This window comes from Mobula hypostoma, assembly GCF_963921235.1.
Source record: "Mobula hypostoma chromosome 8 unlocalized genomic scaffold, sMobHyp1.1 SUPER_8_unloc_1, whole genome shotgun sequence".
Lineage (NCBI taxonomy): Eukaryota > Metazoa > Chordata > Chondrichthyes > Myliobatiformes > Myliobatidae > Mobula > Mobula hypostoma.
Genome location: NW_026948120.1, coordinates 765,377 through 788,862, shown reverse-complemented (window position 1 = coordinate 788,862; position 23,486 = coordinate 765,377). Strand labels below are relative to the sequence as shown.

Below are 23,486 nucleotides of genomic sequence, written 5' to 3'. Positions count from 1 at the left end.
CACTCTTTGCTTTCTGTGGGCAAGCCAATTCTGGATCCACAAAGCAATGTCCCCTTGGGTCCCATTCCTCCTTACTTTCTCAATAATCCTTGCATGGGGTACCTTACCAAATGCCTTGCTGAAATCCATATACAGTACATCTACTGCTCTACCTTCATCTATGTGTTTAGTCACATCCGAAAAAAATTCAATCAGGCTCGTAAGGCACGACCTGCCTTTGACAAAGCCATGCTGACTATTCTAATCATATTATGCCTCTCCAAATGTTCATAAATCCTGCCTCTCAGGATCTTTTCCATCAACTTACCAACCACTGAAGTAAGTCTGTAATTTATTGGGCTATCTCTACTTTTTTTGTGTAAGGGAACAACATCCGCAACCCTCTAATCCTCTGGAACCTCTCCTGTCCCCATTGATGATGCAAAGATCATTGCCAGAGGCTCAGCAATCTCCTCCTCCACCTCTCACAGTAGCCTGGGGTACATCTTATCCGGTCCCAGTAACTTATTCAACTTGGTACTTTCCAAAAGCTCCAGCACATCGTCTTTCTTATATCTATAGGCTCAAGCTTTTCAGTCCACTGTAAGTCATCCCTGCAATCGCCAAGATCCTTTTCTGTAGTGAATGCTGAAGCAAAGTATTCATTAAGTACCTCAGCTCTCTCCTCCAGTTCCATACACACTTTTCCACTGTCATGCTTGATTGGTCCAATTTTCTCACATCTTATCCTCTTGCTCTTCACATACTTGTAGAATGCCTTGGGGTTTTCCTTAATCCTGTTTGCCAAGGCCTTCTCATGTTCCCTTCTGGCTCTCCTAATTTCATTCTTAAGCTCCTTCCTGCTAGCCTTATAATCTCCTAGATCTCTACCGTTACCTAGTTTTTTGAATCTTTCATAAGCTTTTCTTTTCTTCTTGACTAGATTTACAACAGCCTTTGTATACCACAGTTCCTGTACCCTACCATCCTTTCCCGTCTCATTGGAACATACCTATGAAGAATGCCACATAAATATCCCCTGAACATTTGCCACATTTCTGCTGTACATTTCCCCGAGAGCATCTGTTCCCAATTTATGCTTCAAAGTTCCTGCCTGTTAGCCTCATATTTCCCCTACTCCAATTAAATGCTTTCCTAAATTGTCTGCTCCTATCCCTCTATGGTGAAGGAGATAGAATTGTGATCTATAATGCTCTCCCACTGAGAGATTTGACACCTGACCAGATTCAAGTACAGCATCTCCTCTTGTAGGCTTATCTACATATTATGTCAAGAAACCTTCCTGAACATACCTAACAAACTCCACACCATCTAAACCCCTTGCTCTCGGGAGATGCCAATCAACATTAGGGAAATTAAAATCTCCCACCACGACAACCCTGTTATTATTACATCTTCCAAAATCTGTCTCCCTATCTGCTCCTTGATGTCCCTGTTACTATTGTGTGGTCTATAAAAAACACCCAGTAGAGTTATTGACCCCTTCCCCTTCCTAACTTCCACCCACAGAGACTCTGTAGACAACCCGTCCATGACTTCCCCCTTTTCTGCAGCTGTGACACTATTTCTGATCATCAGTCCCATGCCCCACCTCTTTTGCCTCCCTCCCTGTCCTTTCTGACACATCTAAAGCCTGGCACTCTAAGTAACCATTCCGGCTCCTCAGCCATCCAAGTCTCTGTAATGGCCACAACATTGTAGTGTGGATCAAGTACTGATCCATGCTCTGAGCTCATCCTCTTTGTTCATAATACTCCTTGCATTAAAGTCGATACATCTCAAACCATCTGAGCGTGTCCCTTCTCTAACACCTGCCTATCCTCCCTCTCACACTGTCTCCAAGCTTTCTCTATTTGTGAGTCAACTGCCTCTTCCTCAGTTTCTTCAGTTCGGCTCCCACCCCCCAGCAATTCTAGTTTAAACTCTCCTTAATAGCTGTAGCAAACCTCTCCACCAGGATATTGGTCCCCCTTGGATTCAAGTGCAACAGGTCCTTTTTGTACAGGTCACACTTGCCCCCAGAGAGGTCCCAATGATCCAGAATGAGGAGCGTTTGGCAGCTTTGGACCTGTACCCAATGGAATTTAGAAGAATGTGGGGGAGGATCTCATTGAAACCTACTGAATGTCGAAGGGACTACCTAGGGTGGATGTGGAGAGGATGTTTCCTATGGAGGGGGTATCCAGAACAAGAGGGCACAGCCTCAAAATTGAGGGGCAACCTTTTAGAACAGGGGTAAGGAGACTTTTTTTTTGGCCCGCGAGTAGTGAATCTGTGAAATGCTTTGCCACAGACTGTGGTGGAGGCCAAGTCCATGGGTACATTTAAGGCAGAAGTTGATAGTTTCCTGATCGGTCAGGGCATCAAAGGATATGGAGAGACAGCAGGTGTATGGGGTTGAGTGGGATCCGGGATCACTCATGATTTTATGGGCTGAATGGCCAAATTCTGCTCCTATGTCTTACGATCTCCCTAAGGGTCCTGCAGGTGACTTTTAATGATCCCTAAAGGTCACAGTTGTTATGCTACTGTAGTCACAGAGATTAGGACTCAGTGACCAGAGAACTGTGGTCAGTTACCCAGTGGTTTGATGCCATCAGCGCATTAGTTTGAGAGCAGAAGGGAGAGAGGAAGTACTGAAAACAGGAGATGTCAAAACTGACTCCGATCAGTTCCACACAATTTGTGCAATTTATACACTTCCCTTTCTCCCTCACAGACTCTGCCTCCTCTTGGTCTCACCCCGGGGGTGTGTGATGGGACGGTGCGGAGGGAGCTTCACTCTGTGTCTGACCCCGGGGGTGTGTGATGGGACAGTGTGGAGGGAGCTTCACTCTGTGTCTGACCCCGGGAGTGTGTGATGGGACGGTGTGGAGGGACCTTCACTCTGTGTCTGACTCCGGGAGTGTGTGATGGGACGGTGCGGAGGGAGCTTCACTCTGTGTCTGACCCCGGGGGTGTGTGATGGGACAGTGTGGAGGGAGCTTCACTCTGTGTCTGACCCCAGGAGTGTGTGATGGGACAGTGTGGAGGGAGCTTCACTCTGTGTCTGACCCCGGGAGTGTGTGATGGGACACTGTGGAGGGAGCTTCACTCTGTGTCTGATTCCGGGAGTGTGTGATGGGACAGTGTGGAGGGAGCTTCACTCTGTGTCTCACCCCAGGGGTGTGTGATGGGACGGTGTGGAGGGAGCTTCACTCTGTGTCTGACCCGGGAGTGTGTGATGGGACGGCGTGGAGGGAGTTTCACTCTGTGTCTGACCCTGGGAGTGTGTGATGGGACAGCGTGGAGGGAGTTTCACTCTGTGTCTGACCCTGGGAGTGTGTGATGGGACACAACGTGGAGGGCGATTCACTCTGTGTCTGACCCCAGGAGTGTGTGATGGGACGGTGTGGAGGGAGCTTCACTCTGTGTCTGACCCCAGGAGTGTGTGATGGACAGTGTGGAGGGAGCTTCACTCTGTGTCTCACCCCAGGAGTGTGTGATGGGACGGTGTGGAGGGAGCTTCACTCTGTGTCTCACCCCAGGGGTGTGTGATGGGACGGTGTGGAGGGAGCTTCACTCTGTGTCTGACCCGGGAGTGTGTGATGGGACGGCGTGGAGGGAGTTTCACTCTGTGTCTGACCCTGGGAGTGTGTGATGGGACACAACGTGGAGGGCGATTCACTCTGTGTCTGACCCCAGGAGTGTGTGATGGGACGGTGTGGAGGGAGCTTCACTCTGTGTCTGACCCCAGGAGTGTGTGATGGACAGTGTGGAGGGAGCTTCACTCTGTGTCTCACCCCAGGGGTGTGTGATGGGACAGTGTGGAGGGAGCTTCACTCTGTGTCTGACCCTGGGAGTGTGTGATGGGACATAATGTGGAGGGAGCTTCACTCTGTGTCTGACCCTGGGAGTGTGTGATGGGACACAATGTGGAGGGAGCTTCACTCTGTGTCTGACCCTGGGAGTGTGTGATGGGACACAATGTGGAGGGAGCTTCACTCTGTGTCTGTCCTGTATTCCATGAGTCAATCTGAAACTACAATGTTCAGTGTGTCATATCTGAATGTTTTGGGTGGTACTGTATATGGTTGAAATAGGGTTTTGAATTCAGAGCAATTTTTTTTTAAGAGATGAGGAAATGTGTGAAAAACTGGTTATGGAAATCGAGGAGAGGAGAATTAAATTTATTTAAGACTGGCTGTACATTGGTGGCATCACTATGATCCATTCCTTTCTCACCCACTGCCCCAGAAGGGCCGGAATTCCTCAAACATACAGCACGGAAACAGGTCCTTCAGGTCATCTCATCCACGTTGTCTACCAGAGCTGGTCCCTGTAAACCTTTCCTATCCGTTTAATTGCCGAAGTGTCTTTTAAATGCTGTGAATGTACCTACCTCAACCACTTCCTCTGGCATACACCCATCATCCTCTGAGTGAAGAAGTTGCACCTCAGGATCCTGTTAAAGCCCTCCCCTCTCACCTTAAACCTAATCCCCCAACCTTGGGAAGCAGATTACCCACTGTCTCCCTAACTATGCCCCCGTGATTTTATACACATCTATCAGATCACCCCTCTTTCTCCAACACTCCAATAAATAAAGTCCCGACCTCTTTCCATAACTCAAGTCCTGCAACATCTTTGTAAATTCCCTTTGCACTCTTTCCAGCTTGTTGGTGTCTGTCCAACAATGACAGTGTTTTTTAAAAAATGAACAAGCTGTTTCACTGGGGCAGTTCTCTTGACCTCTGACATCCGTGTCTAGTGGTATGAGTAACCATCTTCCTTGGTTCCAGCTTAATACACATCTTTCCAGTCTTAAATTCCTTCCAGTTTAATTTCTGGATATTTACCCCTTCAAACCTTTACCCTCATCTTAAACCTGCCTTCGAGTTTTAAACTGCTGTGGACAGTGTGGAGGGTTGTCAAAGGATGCAGTGGGATATTGAACATTTACAGATATGGGCAGATGTGAGGTGCTGGCAAGTGTGAGGTGTTGCACTGTGCGAGATCGAAGGATTGTTGATGATAGGACCCTTAACAGTGTTGATGTACAGAGAGATCTCGGGGTGCAAGCCCACAGCTCCCTGAACGTGGCTGTACAACCAGGGAAGGCATGTGACACGTTTGCCTTTATTGGTTGTGGCATTGAGTTCCAAGGGTCAATGAATCGCGTTGCAGCTTTGTAAAATGCAGGTTAGCTGACTTTTAGAGTATTACATTGAGTTCTGGTCACCCCGTGAAGGATGTGGAGGCTTTGGAGAGGGTGCGGAAGTAGAGACTATGTGGTATAAGAAGAGGTCAGACAAACAGGTTGTTTTCTCTAGAGCGGCGGAAGCTGAGGGGAGATCTGATAGGAAGTTTATAAGGTCATGAGAAGCACAGAGAGGAGTCAGTGGCTATCGTTTTCCCCTGGGTCAAAATGTCTAATACCAGAGGGCCTGCATTTAAGGTGGGGGGGGGGGGAGTTGAAAAGTGATGTGAAAGGCAAGATTTTTTGGAAAAGAGGGGCACAGTGGGTGCCTGGAGTGCGCTGCTGGGGGTGGTGTGGAGGCAGATGTGATACAAGTGTTCATAGATAGGCACATGAACGTGCAGGGAATGGAAGCGTATGGACATTGTGTAGGCAGAAGGAAAGTTCAAATTTCAAAGTAAATTTATTGTGTAATAGTCATCATTCACTTTCCTGTGGGCACAGTAAATACAAAGAAACACAGTAGACCCATGGAAAAACCATACGCAACAAGATGGACAAACAACCAATGAGCAAAAGACAACAAACTGTGCAAATATTTAAAAAAATTAATAGTAAAAATAATAATAATAAATCAACAATAAATATCGACTGTGAATTGTAGGGTCCTTAAAAGTGAGTCCGTTCAGTGTTGGGCTGAGTGAAGTTACCCCCTCTGGTTGAGAGCAAGTTGCATTGAGCATAGTGAAGCAGAGACATTGTGTGGCAAAGGGCCTGTTCCTGTGCTATACTGTTCTGTGTTCTCAACACCCAGGGGCAAACACTGTGACCATTTTCACCCCTTGTGGTTTTACGGACCTCGTCAAGGTCACTCCCAATGATCCCTTTTATTTATTGTGACACAGCATGGAACAGACCCTTCTGGCCTGACGAGCAGCACTGCCCAGCTACCCCCCAATTTAACCCTAGTCTAATCACAGGACAATTTACAGAGCCACGCTGCCCAGCTACCCCTCAGTTTAACCCTTGCCTAATCACAGGACAATTTACAGAGCCACGCTGCCCAGCTACCCCTCAATTTAACCCTAGTCTAATCACAGGACAACTTACAGAGCCACGCTGCCCAGCTACCCCTCAATTTAACCCTAGTCTAATCACAGGACAATTTACAGAGACCAAAAAACCTACCAACCGGTACGTTTTTGGACTGTGGGAGGAAACCAGAGCACCCGGAGGAAACCCACCACTGAATTGTTCCCACAATCTATGGACTCACTTTCAAGGACTTCATCTTGTGTTCTCAGTATTTATTGCTTATTTACTTATTGATTGATTGTTGTATTTTTATTTTTTTTCTCAGCTCAAGCTGGTAAAACCTCAGGTTTGGGCATAGCCAAGCACGCTCATTTCTCAGTTACTAGGAACTTTCGGACTATTCTAGTAGTGTTTATAATTGTGGCTTTCTGATGATTTACATAGATATTACTGTGTAGCCCTAATTGTTTAATGCTATTGTGTAGTGACTTTGGGATGTTACCAGTTGCAGATATTACTACTGGGACAACATATACCCTGTTCATGTTCCATAGTCTTTCAATTTCCTCTTTTAATTCAGCATATTTCTGGTGTTTTTCACTTATTGATTTCTGTAAGTTATATGTGTTTGGAATTGTTATATCTATTCAAGTTATTCTTGCTTGTTTATCCTGTATTATTATATCCGGAGGGTTATTATGGATTGTCCTATTGGTTGTAATATAATTCGGATTGGTTGTAATATAATTTGCGGTATTCTGACTCTAAAACTGGATCAGACTTGTATTTATAGTTTATGAGTTTGTGGTTTAAAGCAAGATTTTGGTGAATGATGTTTGCCACTTGATTGTGCCCATGTAAGTAATCAGATTGAGTTAAACTGCTGCGGGATCCTGTAATGTGTTGGATTGTTTCTGTTTTCTCTTGGTATTTTCTACATTTATCTTCTTGAATTTGTTGGTCTTTTATTCTGTATTTTTGATCATTGTTTGTGTTAATCACATGGTCCTTTATTAGCAGAAGGAACCCTTCTGTTTCTGGGAAGAAGTCTCCAACTCTGAGCCGGGTGTTTGACACTTCCTTGTCGATGTTTAGTCTGCTCAGATCGTGGGGATGTCTTCCATTGGTTAACTTTTTCTTCAATAGTGATAATTTCTTCACTTTTCTGGGGTGTGTTCTCATATAAATGTAGTGGTTTGGGTTAGAGTTAGTGTACTGCTTATCAGAATTGCATACGCTGGGGTGGAGTGCAAAAGCTGTTTTTGTCGATGAAAATATATCCTTAAACATTTTTATCTGACCGTTGTGTAGATCTTTAATGTCTGTTATTCCTCTTTGACCTTCTATCCTAGCTATTGTTAATCTAAGCACGTTCGTGTGTACATAATGTTTTCTGAAATTTGTCACTTCAGTTCTTATTTTTGTTTGTAAATTTTCCAAATCATTTTTTTTTGTTAATTTTTGTAGTTGCACTGTTTGTTTCCTTTTGCAGACTAGTTGTCCGCCTGTTTCTTTGTCTCTATTATCGTTACTGGATTTATTCAGTATGCCTACAAGAAAAAAAATCTCAGGGTTATATATGGTGACATATTTGTAGTTTGGAAACAAAGTAAATTTATATTCTGAAATTTTGGAAAATGAACAGACTCCTTACAGGTATTGTCAGAATTGAACCCTGAACTCCAGTACCGTGAGCTGTAACAGTGTCGCATTAACCGCTACGCTACTGTGGTGCCCCAGAATTCCCAGCAGTTTTGTTGGTTAAATGCTGGAGAAGCAGAGCGGATGGAGGGCATTGTGTGTGAATGGCGACGGTAAAGGGATTGTTGATCTGTCTCTCCCCTAACCACTGTGGTTTGATTTCCTTCCAGGGGACGTGACTGCAAATGATGGTGAGTGTCAGTTTTATTTATCACCCGGAAAGCTGTAAATCACCTCCCCAGGCATCGTCTACCCCACCCCCCAAAATCCAGACCTTGTCTCTCTTCCCCTCCCCCCCCCATTAACCCCCGCTGGATTCTACCCTCACCTGCGCGTTAACCCATTCACCGTATCTTTTTGGAAACCCACAGGGAAAACGTGTAAACTTACACACACTATCACATACACACACTCACACACACCCACTCTCTCTCACACACACACTCACACTCACCCACTATCTCACACACACACACTCACACTCTCTCACACACGCACACACACACACTCACACGCACGCGCACACACTCTCTCTCTCTCTCTCGCGCGCGCGTGCAGGCGCGCACACACACACACACACACACAGCGTCAGATGTTCGATTCCAACCCAGGAGTCAGTGGCTCGACCCACAGTGTGACTGTGCCAACCCAGAAACAGTGCTACATTTATGTAAGTTAGGGAGTGGTGGAAGAGGCATGAGTTTTAATGAACTTTACAGAACACTGGTGAGGAGGCAGAGTGAATTTGGCATGCTCCTGTTGACCGACACTGGCCTTACCACAGAAAACATCACGGCTTGGTACTGCTCTGCCCATGACCACAAGAGAGAGAGTTGTGGACACAGCTCAGCACATCACAGAAACCAGCCTCCCCTCCATGGACTCTGTCTACATTTCTCTCTGCCTCAGTCAAGCAACTAGCGTAATGAAAGACCACCCAAGCCTGACATTCTCTCTTCTCCCCTCTCCCATCAGGCAGAAGATACCAGAGCTTGAGAGTGCAAGAGTCCCCAGTCTCAAGGACAGTTTCTACTCCACTGTTATAATGGTCTCCCATTACAATGTGTTGGTGCGTGGCCAGGTGGTTAAGGCATCGGTCTAGTGATCTGAAGGTCGCTAGTTCGAGCCTCAGCTGAGGCAGCGTGTTGTGTCCTTGAGCAAGGCACTTAACCACACAGTGCTCTGCAACGACACCGGTGCCAAGCTGTATGGACAACATTGGTGTCCCTTGGACAACATTGGTGTCGTGGAGAGGGGAGACTTGCAGCATGGGCAACTGCCGGTCTTCCATACAACCTTGCCCAGGCCTGCACCCTGGAAACCTTCCAAGGCACAAATCAATGGTCTCACGAGACTAACGGATGGCTATATATATGTATATTCCAATAAATTGGACCCTTAACCTCATAATCTACCTCTTTATGACCTTGCACCGCACTCTCTCTATAACAGTAACACTTTATTCTGCATTGTATTATTGTTTTCCTTGTATTAGTGTACTGTTGTGATGAAATGGTCTGTGTGGATGGCAAAACTATACCTCGGTCCATGTGACACGTGACAATGATGAACTAATTTAGCAACTGTATTCGTGCAGTGTCAGGTTGCCACAGGATGGCTACTGGTATTGGTTGGAGGAACAACACCTTATATTCCGTCTGGGTAGCTTCCAACCTGATGGCATGAACATCGACTTCTCTAACTTCCGCTAATGCCCCACCTCCCCCTCGGACCCCATCTGTTACTTATTTTTATACACACATTCTTTCTCTCACTCTCCTTTTTCTCCCTCTGTCCCTCTGAATATACCCCTTGCCCATCCTCTGGGTCCCCCCCCCCCGTCTTTCTTCTGCCTATCACCTGTCCAGCTCTCGGCTCTATCCCTCCCCCTCCTGTCTTCTCCTATCATTTTGCATCTCCCCCTCCCCCTCCAACTTGCAAATCCCTTACTCACTCTTCCTTCAGTTAGTCCTGACGAAGGGTCTCGGCCTGAAACGTCGACTGTACCTCTTCCTAGAGATGCTGCCTGGCCTGCTGCGTTCACCAGCAACTTTGATGTGTGTTGCTTGAATTTCCAGCATCTGCAGAATTCCTGTTGTTTACTGGTATTGGTTCTTGGTTGTTGCTCCAGTTTCCTCCTATAGTCCAAAGACATGTGGGTTATACTCAGTAAGTTGTGGGCATGCGAAGTTGGCGCAGGGAGCACGGCGACTCTTGCGGGCTGCCCCCGGCACATCCTCGGACTGCGTTGGCTGTTGTCACAAACAGTGCATTTCTCTGCAAGTTTCAACGCACATGCAACAATCTTTACAGTTAGAGGCATGCAGACCAACACCTTAATAGACAACGGGTACGGGAATACAGTCCCAGTGAATACGAATAGAACTGGTGTATGTGGAGGAGGTTAGCATGGATGAGATAGGCCGAACAGTCTGCTTCTGTGCTATACACCGCGATAAGTCTCTGAATCAGAATACAAAAGAAGGTACAGATTTATACAAAACTGGACATGTCATAGCAGGGGTATTGTGTACAGTTCTGGTCACCTGACTGTGGGGAGGAAGTGATTGCTCTGGAGAGGGGGGCAGAGGAGATTCCCCGGATGTTGTCTGGGATGAGGAGAGATGGGAGAGACTGGGTCTGTGGGGGGTGGAGGGGGGAAGGATCCTGATAGGGGTGGACCGAATCATGGTAGGGACAGACAGGGTGGATTGTAGGAAACCCTTTTGTCATGTTCCACGGCCGTTCAAGTGCCCTACCGGAGACACCTTCAGTTTTCTCAGGGTTTCTGCCCCCACCACCCTCTCAGCCGGTGTCCCAGGTTCCAGCTTCTCTCTGAGGGGGTGGAAATCTTACCTGGATCCTCTTCACACCCTAATCCTCTGGTTTTGGAAAGGAGGAGGGAGTGCAGCCTCCAGCTCCTGTGAATCTGGCACCCTGGCATCTACTCTGACCACTTTCAGCCAGGCTGAGATGCAGAGCAAGGGCCGGACTGAATGGGATCGGTGAACCAGGAACGGGGTTATTTTTGACACGTGTACAGTGAAAAGCTTTTGTTTGTGTGCCTTCCAGACAGATAATTCCATACATCAGCACTTCGAGGTAGGGCAGAGGGAAATAGAGTGCAGAACTGAGGGTTACAGTTAGATGGCAAGTGCAGTGCAGGCAGTCAATAAGGTGCAAGTTCACAGTGAGGTGGATTGTGAGGTCAGGGGGCCCATCTGGTCATATTAGGGGACGTGAATCAGGGTCATGTTACTTACCTGTGCCATTTGTCATTTGTTGTTTTGTGGCAGCAGTACAGTGTAAGGCACGTTACAGAAAGTAAACAGTGCGAAAGATGGTGCTCGTGGTTCACTGCGAGTTCAGAAACCTTTTGGTGAGGAGAAAAGCCTGTTTCTAAAACATTGAACGAGTGTCTTCAGGCTCCTGAATCTCCTCCCTGATGGTAGTAGTGGGGGTGGTGGGGTAGTGTCGTGGTTAGCACAACGCTTTACAGATCCAGTAACTGGGCTTCAATTCCCACTGCTGTCTGTAAGGAGTTTGCACGTTCTCCCCGTGACCGCGTGGGTTTCCTCTGGGTGCTCCAGTTTCCTCCCACAGTCTGAAGATGTAAGTTAATTGCTCGTTGTAAATTGTCCCGTGATTAGGCTAGGGTTAAATCTGGGGTTGCTGGGCGGCACAGCTAGAAGGGCCGAAGGGCCTGTTCCACATTGTATCTCAATAAATGTGCAGTATGGTGAGTGGGGGGCATGATGCAGATGGTGAGGGTCCTCAGCAATGGACGCCAGCCTCTTGACTTGCTATCTTTTGAAGATGTCCTCTATGGTGGGAGGGTTCTGCTCGTGATGGAGCTGGATGAGTCTAGAAAACCCCCTGCCATTCCTTGTGACCCTAAACACTGGAGCTTCCACCCCAGGCAGCGATGCAACCGGTCAGAATGCTCTCCACTGCACATTTGTATAATTCGCTAGCGTCTTCGGTGACTTACCAAATCTCCCCATATGCTACTGAAGTAGAGCATCTATTGTGTCTTCTTTGTGATTGTAACGATTTGTTGAGTCCTCTGAGATGTTGACACTCAGCGACTTTCCACTACTGGTACCTCAATGAGGACTGGTGTGTGTCCTCCTGACTGCAAGACCATTCAATAGTCTTATTACAGTGGGGTAGAAGCTGTCCTTCAGCCTGCCGGTGTGTCATTTCAGGGTTTGTATCTCCTACCTGATGGCAGGCAGGAAAGGGGGTAGAATAGAAAACGTCTGGGGTGGGAGGGGTCTTTGATTTTGCTGGCTGCTTTACCGAGGCAGTGGGAGATGTAGACAGGGTCCGTGGAGGGAAGGCTTCTCTGTGTGATGGAGAGGACTATGTCCACAACTTCACAGTTGGTGTGAAGGCCACCCCAGGTAAGGTGGGCTGAAATGTCTAAACATATAACACTTAAGAAAGAAATTAGGAGGGCTGAAAGAGGGCATGAGGTGAAGGAAATTCCTTAGGGATTCTACAGATATGTTGAGAACAAAAGGATTACAAGGAACAAAATTGGTCCTGACAATTTTGGGAAAGTTGTTGGAAGGTATTCTGCAAGACCAGATATATAAGTATTTGGATTGACATGAACAGATTAAGGGTCAACATGGCTTTGTGTGGGGTAGGTATTGTCTAACCAATCTTATAGAGGTTTTAAAAGAAGTCATCAGGAAGGTTGATAAGGGCAAGGCAGTGGATATTGTCCACATGACTTTGACAAGGTCCTATATGAGGGGTTGGTCAGGAGGGTTCAGTCACTTGGCATTCAAGATGAAGTAGTAAAGTGGATTGGACATTGGGTTTGTGGGAGAAGCCAGAGACTGGTAGAAGATGGTTTCCTCCGTGACTGGAGGCCCCTGACTCGTGGTGTGCCACAGGGATCGGTGCTGGGTCTGTTGTTGTTTGTCATCTATATCAACAGTCTGGATGGTAAGGTGGCTAACCGAATCAGCACATTTGCAGATGACATCAATGTTGGGGGTGTAGTGGACAGTGAGGAGGATTATTATGGCTTGCAGCAAGATCTGGACCAGTTAGAAAAATAGGCTGAGAAATGACAGATGGAATTTAATGCAGACAAGTGCGAGTATTGAACTTCAGTAGGACCAACCAGGGTAGGACTTACAGTGAATGGTAGGGCACTGAGGAGTGCGGTAGAACAAAGAGATCTGGGGGATACAGGCCTATAATTCACTGAAAGTGGTGGCACAGGTAGAGAGGGTCATAAAGAAAGCTTTTGGTACATTAGCCTTCATAGATCAAAGTATTGAGTACAGAAGTTGTATAAGACATTGGTGAGGCCTAATTTGGAGTATTGTGTGTAGTTTTGGTCACTGCAAAGATGTAAGTAAGGCTGAAAGAGTACAGAGAAAATTTACAAGGATGTTGCCAGAACTGGAAGCCCTGAGTTATAAAGAAAGATTGAATAGGTTAGGACTTTGCTCCTTGGAACGTATAAGATTGAGGGGAGATTTGATAGAGATATACAAAATTATGAGGGGTTATAGATAAAGCAGATTTTTTTCCACTGAAGTTGGGTGGGAGTACAACTAGAGGTCATGGTTTAAGAGTGAAAGGTGGGGGGGAACATGAGGGAGATCTTCTTCACACAGAGAGTCATGAGAGTGTGGAACAAGCTGCAAACTCAATTTCAATGCTTGAGAGAAGTTTGGATAGGTATATGGATGGCAGGGGCATGGAGGGTTGTGGTCCCGGTGCAGGTCGACGGGGCTAGGCAGTTTAAATGATTTGGTATGGACTAGATGGGCCAAAGGGCCTGTTTCTGTGCTGTACTTTTCTATGGTTCTATATAAGGTTTAAAACGCTAGCAGGAAGCAGTTGTGCAAATCTATGTGTTTGTAAATGGCACTACCAGTCGTGGGCTGAATCTCAAACAAGAATGTGCAGAAATACAGGAAGGAGGCAGAGAACCTCGTGGCACATTGCCATGGTGACAATCTTTCCCTTAGTTTCAGTCAAATAAAAGAGCAGGCCATTGACTTCAGGAACGGGGATGGATTACACACCTCTGCCTGTATCTGTCTGCAAGAGAGATTGAGAAGTTCAAGTTCCCTGGTGTGAACATCACCCATAGCCAGTTCTAGACGTCACAGCCAAGAAAGCTCACCAACACCTCTACTTCCTCAGGAGGATGTGGGAGTTTGGCACCTCCCTGAAGGCCCTCACCAATGCATCACATCTTGGTTGGCAACTGCACTGCTCATGACTAAAAAATCTGCAGAAAGTTGTGGACGCTGCTCAGAACATCACAGAAACCAGCCTCCCCTCCATGGACTCTTGTCACTGCCACAGTAAAGCAGCCAGCATAATGTCAAAGACCCCACTCACTTCTGACATTCAGTCTTCTCCCCTCTCCCGTCGGACAGAAGATACAAAAGCCTGAAAGCACATACCACCAAGCCCAAGGTCAGCTTCTACCCCACTGTTCCAAGACTCTTAAATGATCCCCCAGAATGATAGGTTGTACTTTAGGCATCCGTTACTCTCACGAGACCATGGATTTGCGCCTCGGAAGGTTTCCAGGGCGCAGGCCAAGGCAAGGTTGTATGGAAGACTGGCAGTTGCCCATGCTGCAAGTCTCCGCTCTCCACGCCACCGATGTTGTCCAAGGGAAGGGCACTAGGGCCGATACAGCTTGGCACCGGTGTTGTCACAGAGCAATGTGTGGTTAAGTGCCTTGCTCAAGGACACAACACGCTGCCTCAGCCAAGGCTCGAACTAGCGACCTTCAAATCACTAGACGGACACCTTAACCACTTGGCCACGCGCCAACAGGTTGTACTCCTGACCTCATAATCTATCTTGCATCCTGCGTCTTATTGTCTGTCTGCACTGCACTTTCTCTGCAGCTGTTACTCTTTATTCTGTATTCTGTTATTGTTTCCCCTTGTACTACCTTAATGGACTCCTTTGAGATGACAACAAATGTTTTCACTCTGTCTCAGTGCATTTGTCAATAACAAACCCCCCAAGCTTTCCACACAGCAGAGATGGAGGCTATTAAGCCCATCAAACTATCCTATCCCCCTTGATCAATGATTCAAGAACAGCTTCTTCCGCTCTGCCGTCAGATTTCTGATTGGTTCATGAACACTGCCTCATTATCTTGCCCGTTTGCACTATTTATTTAGTTAGTTTAATGTAATTTTTATGTTTTTGTACTGTCACATCAGTTTTTAGCGATAATAACCCTGAATCTGTGGCCTAATCTCACCCACTCCCCCCAGGACTTTGCACACACGCGCACGCGCGCGCACACACACACACACACACGCACACACGCACACGCAGACACAGACACACACACACGCAGACACACACACACACACACATACACGCAGACACACACACACACACACGCAGACACGCAGACACACACACACACACACACACGCAGACACACACGCACGCGCACACGCGCAGACACACACGCAGACACACACACACACACACACACACACACACACACACCACACACACACAGGGACAGACAGGGACAGAAGTTGAAACTAAACACCGGTCTACACGGGTGGGACACGGCAACACTACCTGCGGCACCACTGTGCTCAGCTACTGTCTGGGCCTGATGGAGTGGGGTTGTACAAGACTTTCATTCCCTCCTTCTCCACCCTGCCAGTGTGTGAGGCCTGCTACAGGATTGGAACAGGAACCCTCATTGGGATCATCGTCGGTGACGTGGCCATCACCATCCTCATTGCCGCAGCAACGTACTACTTAACTAGGCGATCGCTAGGCAAAAAAGGTGGGAAGCCTGTTTGTTGACGGTCGGCTCTTGAGGGAGGAGATGGCAGAGTCAGAGATGATCTTAACACAGGACCTACACCTTCCCATTCACTCCCACCGTCCAGACCCCAATGAGACCTCACCCCTTCCCATTCACTCACACCGTCCACACCCCAATGAGACCTCACCCCTTCCCATTCACTCCCATGGTCTATACTCCCAATGGGACCTCACCCCTTCCCATTCACTCCACCTTCCACACTCCCAATGGGTCCTCATCCCTTCCCATTCACTCCCATTGCCCACACTCCCAATGAGACCTCACCCCTTCTCATTCAGTCCCATTGTCCGCACTCCCAATGGGACCTACGCCTTCCCATTCACTCCCACTGTCCACACCCCCAATGAGACCTCACCCCTTCCCATTCAGTCCCACCGTCCACACTCCCAATGAGACCTCACCCCTTCCCATTCACTCCCATCATTCACACTCCCAATGAGACCTCACCCCTTCCCATTCATTCCCATGGTCTATACTCCCAATGGGACCTCACCCCTTCCCATTCACTCCACCGTCCACACTCCCAATGGGTCCTCATCCCTTCCCATTAACTCCCAATGTCCACACTCCCAATGAGACCTCACCCCTTCCCATTCAGTCCCATTGTCCACACTCCCAATGGGAACACCTTCCCATTCACTCCCACCGTCCACACCCCCAATGAGACCTCACCCCTTCCCATTCACTCCCACCGTCCACACCCCCAATGAGACCTCACCCCTTCCCATTCACTCCCATCACTCACACTACCAATGATACCTCACCCCTTCCCATTTACTCCCATCATCCACACTCCCAATGGGACCCACCCCTTCCCATTCACTCCCATCATCCACACCCCATTGAGAGCTCACCCCTTCCCATTCACTCCCATCATCCACACTCCCAATGGGACCTCACCCCTTCCCATTCACTCCCACTGTCCACACTCAAAATGGGACTCACACCACCCATTCACTCTGTCCACACTCCCAATGGGACCTCACCCTTCCCATTCACTCCCATCATCCACACTCCCAATGGGACCTCACCCCTTCCCATTCAGTCCCATTGTCCACACTCCCAATGGGACCGACTCCTGCCCATTCACTCCCACTGTCCACACCCCCAATGAGACCTCATCCCTTCACATTCACTCCCATCATTCACACTCCCAATGAGACCTCAACCCTTCCCATTCACTCCCATCATTCACACTCCCAATGAGACCTCACCCCTTTCCATTTACTCCCATCATCCACACTCCCAATGGGACCTCACCCCTTCCCATTCACTCCCACAGTCCACACTCAAAATGGGACTCACACCTTCCCATTCACTCCCACTGTCCACACTCCCAATGGGACCCACCCCTTCCCAATCACTCACATTGTCCACACACCCAATGGGACCCACCCCTTCCCATTCACACCCACAGTCCACACTCCCAATGGAACCCACACCTTCCCACTCACTCCCATGGTGCATACTCCCAATGGGACCTCAACCCTTCCCATTCACTCCCACTGTCCACACTCCCAATTGGACCCACGCCTTCCCATTCACTCCCACTGTCCACGCTCCCAATGGATCCTCACACCTTCCCATTCACTCCCATCATCCACAGTCCAATGGGACCCACCCCTTCCCATTAACTGCCATCATCCACACTCCCAATGGGACTTCAGCCCTTCCCATTCACTCCCATCATCCATACTCCCAATAAAACCCACCCCTTCCCATTCACTCCCACCGTCAACACTCCCAATGGGACCAACCCCTTCCCATTCACTCCGATCATCCACACTCCCAATGAAACCTCACCCCTTCCCATTCACTCCCACCAACCACACTCCCAATCGGACCTCACCCCTTCCCATTCACTCCCACCATCCACACTCCCAATGGGACCTCGCCCCTTCTCATTCACTCCCACCGTCCATATTCCCAATGAGACCTCACCCCTTCCCATTCAGTCCCATCATCCGCACTCCCAATGGGACCTCCCCGCTTCCCATTCACTTCCATTGTCCACACCCCAATGGGACCCACACCTTCCCATTCACTCCCACCGTCCACACTCCCAGTGAGACCTAGCCGTTCCCATTCACTCCCATTGTCCACACTCCCAATGGGACCGACACCTTCCCATTCACTCCCACTGTCCACACTCCCAATGGGACCCACCCCTTCCCATTCACTCCCATCATCCACACTCCCAATGGGACTTCACCCCTTCCCATTCACTCCCACTGTCCACATTCTCAACGGGACCCACCCCTTCCCATTCACTCCCATCATCCACACTCCCAATGGGACCCACCCCTTCCCATTCACTCCCATTGTCCACACTCCCAATGAGACCCACCCCTTCCCATTCACTCCAATCATCCATACTCCCAATAAAACCCACTCCTTCCCATTCACTCCCACTGTCCACACTCCCAATGAGACCTCACCCCTTCCCATTTACTCCCATCATCCACACTCCCAATGGGACCTCACCCCTTCCCATTCACTCCCACTGTCCACACTCAAAATGGGACTCACACCTTCCCATTCACTTCCACTGTCCACACTCCCAATGGGACCTCACCCTTCCCATTCACTCTCATCATCCACACTCCCAATGGGACCTCACCCCTTCCCATTCACTCCCATCATCCATACTCCCAATAAAACCCACTCCTTCCCATTCACTCCCACTGTCCACACTACCAATGGGAACAACCCCTTCCCATTCACTCCCATCACCCACACTCCCAATGAAACCTCACCCCTTCCCATTCACTCCCACCATCCACACTCCAAATGGGACCTCAGCCCTTCCTATTCACTCCCACCAACCACACTCCCAATGAAACCTCACCCCTTCCCATTCACTCCCACCATCCACACTCCAAATGGGACCTCACCCCTTCCCATTCACTCCCACCAACCACACTCCCAATCGGACCTCTCCCCTTCCCATTCACTCCCACCGTCCACACACCAATGGGACCCACCCCATCCCATTCACGCCCAATGTCCACACACCCAATGGGACCCACCCCTTCCCATTCACACCCACAGTCCACACTCCCAATGGAACCCACACCTTCCCACTCACTCCCATGGTGCATACTCCCAATGGGACCTCAACCCTTCCCATTCACTCCCACTGTCCACACTCCCAATTGGACCCACGCCTTCCCATTCACTCCCACTGTCCACAATCCCAATGGGACCTCACCCCTTCCCATTCACTCCCACTGTCCACGCTCCCAATGGATCCTCACACCTTCCCATTCCCTCCCATCATCAACAGTCCAATGGGACCCACCCCTTCCCATTAACTCCCATCATCCACACTCCCAATGGGACTTCACCCCTTCCCATTCACTCCCATCATCCATACTCCCAATAAAACCCACCCCTTCCCATTCACTCCCACCGTCAACACTCCCAGTGGGACCAACCCCTTCCCATTCACTCCGACCATCCACACTCCCAATGAAACCTCACCCCTTCCCATTCACTCCCACCAACCACACTCCCAATCGGACCTCACCCCTTCCCATTCACTCCCACCATCCACACTCCCAATTGGACCTTGCCCCTTCTCATTCACTCCCACCGTCCATATTCCCAATGAGACCTCACCCCTTCCCATACAGTCCCATCATCCGCACTCCCAATGGGACCTCCCCCCTTCCCATTCACTTCCCTTGTCCACACCCCAATGGGACCCACATCTTCCCATTCACTCCCACCGTCCACACTCTCAGTGAGACCTAGCAGTTCCCATTCACTCCCATTGTCCACACTCCCAATGGGACCTACACCTTCCCATTCACGCCCACTGTCCACACTCCCAATGGGACCCACCCCTTCCCATTCACTCCCATCATCCACACTCCCAATGGGACCCACCCCTTCCCATTCAGTCCCATCATCCACACTCCCAATGGGACTTCACCCCTTCCGATTCACTCCCACTGTCCACAGTCCCAACGGGACCCACCCCTTCCCATTCACTCCCATCGTCCACACTCCCAATGGAACCCACACCATCCCACTCACTCCCAAGGTGCAAACTCCCAATGGGACCTCAACCCTTCCCATTCACTCCCACTGTCCACACTCCCAATTGGACCCACGCCTTCCCATTCACTCCCACTGTCCACGCTCCCAATGGATCCTCACACCTTCCCATTCACTCCCATCATCCACAGTCCAATGGGACCCACCCCTTCCCATTAACTGCCATCATCCACACTCCCAATGGGACTTCAGCCCTTCCCATTCACTCCCATCATCCATACTCCCAATAAAACCCACCCCTTCCCATTCACTCCCACCGTCAACACTCCCAATGGGACCAACCCCTTCCCATTCACTCCGATCATCCACACTCCCAATGAAACCTCACCCCTTCCCATTCACTCCCACCAACCACACTCCCAATCGGACCTCACCCCTTCCCATTCACTCCCACCATCCACACTCCCAATGGGACCTCGCCCCTTCTCATTCACTCCCACCGTCCATATTCCCAATGAGACCTCACCCCTTCCCATTCAGTCCCATCATCCGCACTCCCAATGGGACCTCCCCGCTTCCCATTCAATTCCATTGTCCACACCCCAATGGGACCCACACCTTCCCATTCACTCCCACCGTCCACACTCCCAGTGAGACCTAGCCGTTCCCATTCACTCCCATTGTCCACACTCCCAATGGGACCTACACCTTCCCATTCACTCCCACTGTCCACACTCCCAATGGGACCCACCCCTTCCCATTCACTCCCATCATCCACACTCCCAATGGGACTTCACCCCTTCCCATTCACTCCCACTGTCCACATTCCCAACGGGACCCACCCCTTCCCATTCACTCCCACCAACCACACTCCCAATCGGACCTCTCCCCTTCCCATTCACTCCCACCGTCCACACCCCAATGGGACCCACCCCTTCCCATTCACTCCCATTGTCCACACACCCAATGGGACCCACCCCTTCCCATTCACACCCACAGTCCACACTCCCAATGGAACCCACACCTTCCCACTCACTCCCATGGTGCATACTCCCAATGGGACCTCAACCCTTCCCATTCACTCCCACTGTCCACACTCCCAATTGGACCCACGCCTTCCCATTCACTCCCACTGTCCACAATCCCAATGGGACCTCACCCCTTCCCATTCACTCCCACTGTCCACGCTCCCAATGGATCCTCACACCTTCCCATTCCCTCCCATCATCAACAGTCCAATGGGACCCACCCCTTCCCATTAACTCCCATCATCCACACTCCCAATGGGACTTCACCCCTTCCCATTCACTCCCATCATCCATACTCCCAATAAAACCCACCCCTTCCCATTCACTCCCACCGTCAACACTCCCAGTGGGACCAACCCCTTCCCATTCACTCCGACCATCCACACTCCCAATGAAACCTCACCCCTTCCCATTCACTCCCACCAACCACACTCCCAATCGGACCTCACCCCTTCCCATTCACTCCCACCATCCACACTCCCAATTGGACCTTGCCCCTTCTCATTCACTCCCACCGTCCATATTCCCAATGAGACCTCACCCCTTCCCATACAGTCCCATCATCCGCACTCCCAATGGGACCTCCCCCCTTCCCATTCACTTCCATTGTCCACACCCCAATGGGACCCACATCTTCCCATTCACTCCCACCGTCCACACTCTCAGTGAGACCTAGCAGTTCCCATTCACTCCCATTGTCCACACTCCCAATGGGACCTACACCTTCCCATTCACGCCCACTGTCCACACTCACAATGGGACCCACCCCTTCCCATTCACTCCCATCATCCACACTCCCAATGGGACCCACCCCTTCCCATTCAGTCCCATCATCCACACTCCCAATGGGACTTCACCCCTTCCGATTCACTCCCACTGTCCACAGTCCCAACGGGACCCACCCCTTCCCATTCACTCCCATCATCCACACTCCCAATGGAACCCACACCATCCCACTCACTCCCATGGTGCATACTCCCAATGGGACCTCAACCCTTCCCATTCACTCCCACTGTCCACACTCCCAATTGGACCCACGCCTTCCCATTCACTCCCACTGTCCACGCTCCCAATGGATCCTCACACCTTCCCATTCACTCCCATCATCCACAGTCCAATGGGACCCACCCCTTCCCATTAACTGCCATCATCCACACTCCCAATGGGACTTCAGCCCTTCCCATTCACTCCCATCATCCATACTCCCAATAAAACCCACCCCTTCCCATTCACTCCCACCGTCAACACTCCCAATGGGACCAACCCCTTCCCATTCACTCCGATCATCCACACTCCCAATGAAACCTCACCCCTTCCCATTCACTCCCACCAACCACACTCCCAATCGGACCTCACCCCTTCCCATTCACTCCCACCATCCACACTCCCAATGGGACCTCGCCCCTTCTCATTCACTCCCACCGTCCATATTCCCAATGAGACCTCACCCCTTCCCATTCAGTCCCATCATCCGCACTCCCAATGGGACCTCCCCGCTTCCCATTCACTTCCATTGTCCACACCCCAATGGGACCCACACCTTCCCATTCACTCCCACCGTCCACACTCCCAGTGAGACCTAGCCGTTCCCATTCACTCCCATTGTCCACACTCCCAATGGGACCTACACCTTCCCATTCACTCCCACTGTCCACACTCCCAATGGGACCCACCCCTTCCCATTCACTCCCATCATCCACACTCCCAATGGGACTTCACCCCTTCCCATTCACTCCCACTGTCCACATTCCCAACGGGACCCACCCCTTCCCATTCACTCCCATCATCCACACTCCCAATGGGACCCACCCCTTCCCATTCACTCCCATTGTCCACAATCCCAATGAGACCCACCCCTTCCCATTCACTCCAATCATCCATACTCCCAATAAAACCCACTCCTTCCCATTCACTCCCACTGTCCACACTCCCAATGAGACCTCACCCCTTCCCATTTACTCCCATCATCCACACTCCCAATGGGACCTCACCCCTTCCCATTCACTCCCACTGTCCACACTCAAAATGGGACTCACACCTTCCCATTCACTTCCACTGTCCACACTCCCAATGGGACCTCACCCTTCCCATTCACTCTCATCATCCACACTCCCAATGGGACCTCACCCCTTCCCATTCACTCCCATCATCCATACTCCCAATAAAACCCACTCCTTCCCATTCACTCCCACTGTCCACACTACCAATGGGAACAACCCCTTCCCATTCACTCCCATCACCCACACTCCCAATGAAACCTCACCCCTTCCCATTCACTCCCACCATCCACACTCCAAATGGGACCTCAGCCCTTCCTATTCACTCCCACCAACCACACTCCCAATGAAACCTCACCCCTTCCCATTCACTCCCACCATCCACACTCCAAATGGGACCTCACCCCTTCCCATTCACTCCCACCAACCACACTCCCAATCGGACCTCTCCCCTTCCCATTCACTCCCACCGTCCACACCCCAATGGGACCCACCCCTTCCCATTCACTCCCATTGTCCACACACCCAATGGGACCCACCCCTTCCCATTCACACCCACAGTCCACACTCCCAATGGAACCCACACCTTCCCACTCACTCCCATGGTGCATACTCCCAATGGGACCTCAACCCTTCCCATTCACTCCCACTGTCCACACTCCCAATTGGACCCACGCCTTCCCATTCAC

General features: G+C 50.0%; 1 protein-coding gene across 1 annotated transcript in view; it reads left to right on the top strand.

Annotated features, from left to right (window-relative positions):
- Positions 1–15,718, top strand: part of haus5 (HAUS augmin-like complex, subunit 5) — a 158,042-nt gene extending 142,324 nt beyond the window's left edge. Inside the window, exons 21-22 of the transcript XR_010016715.1 lie at positions 8,086–8,106; positions 15,603–15,718. The gene's annotated coding sequence lies outside the window, so the exon portion shown is untranslated. The remainder of the gene's footprint in view (positions 1–8,085; positions 8,107–15,602) is intronic.
- Positions 15,719–23,486: the final 7,768 nt, after the last annotated feature.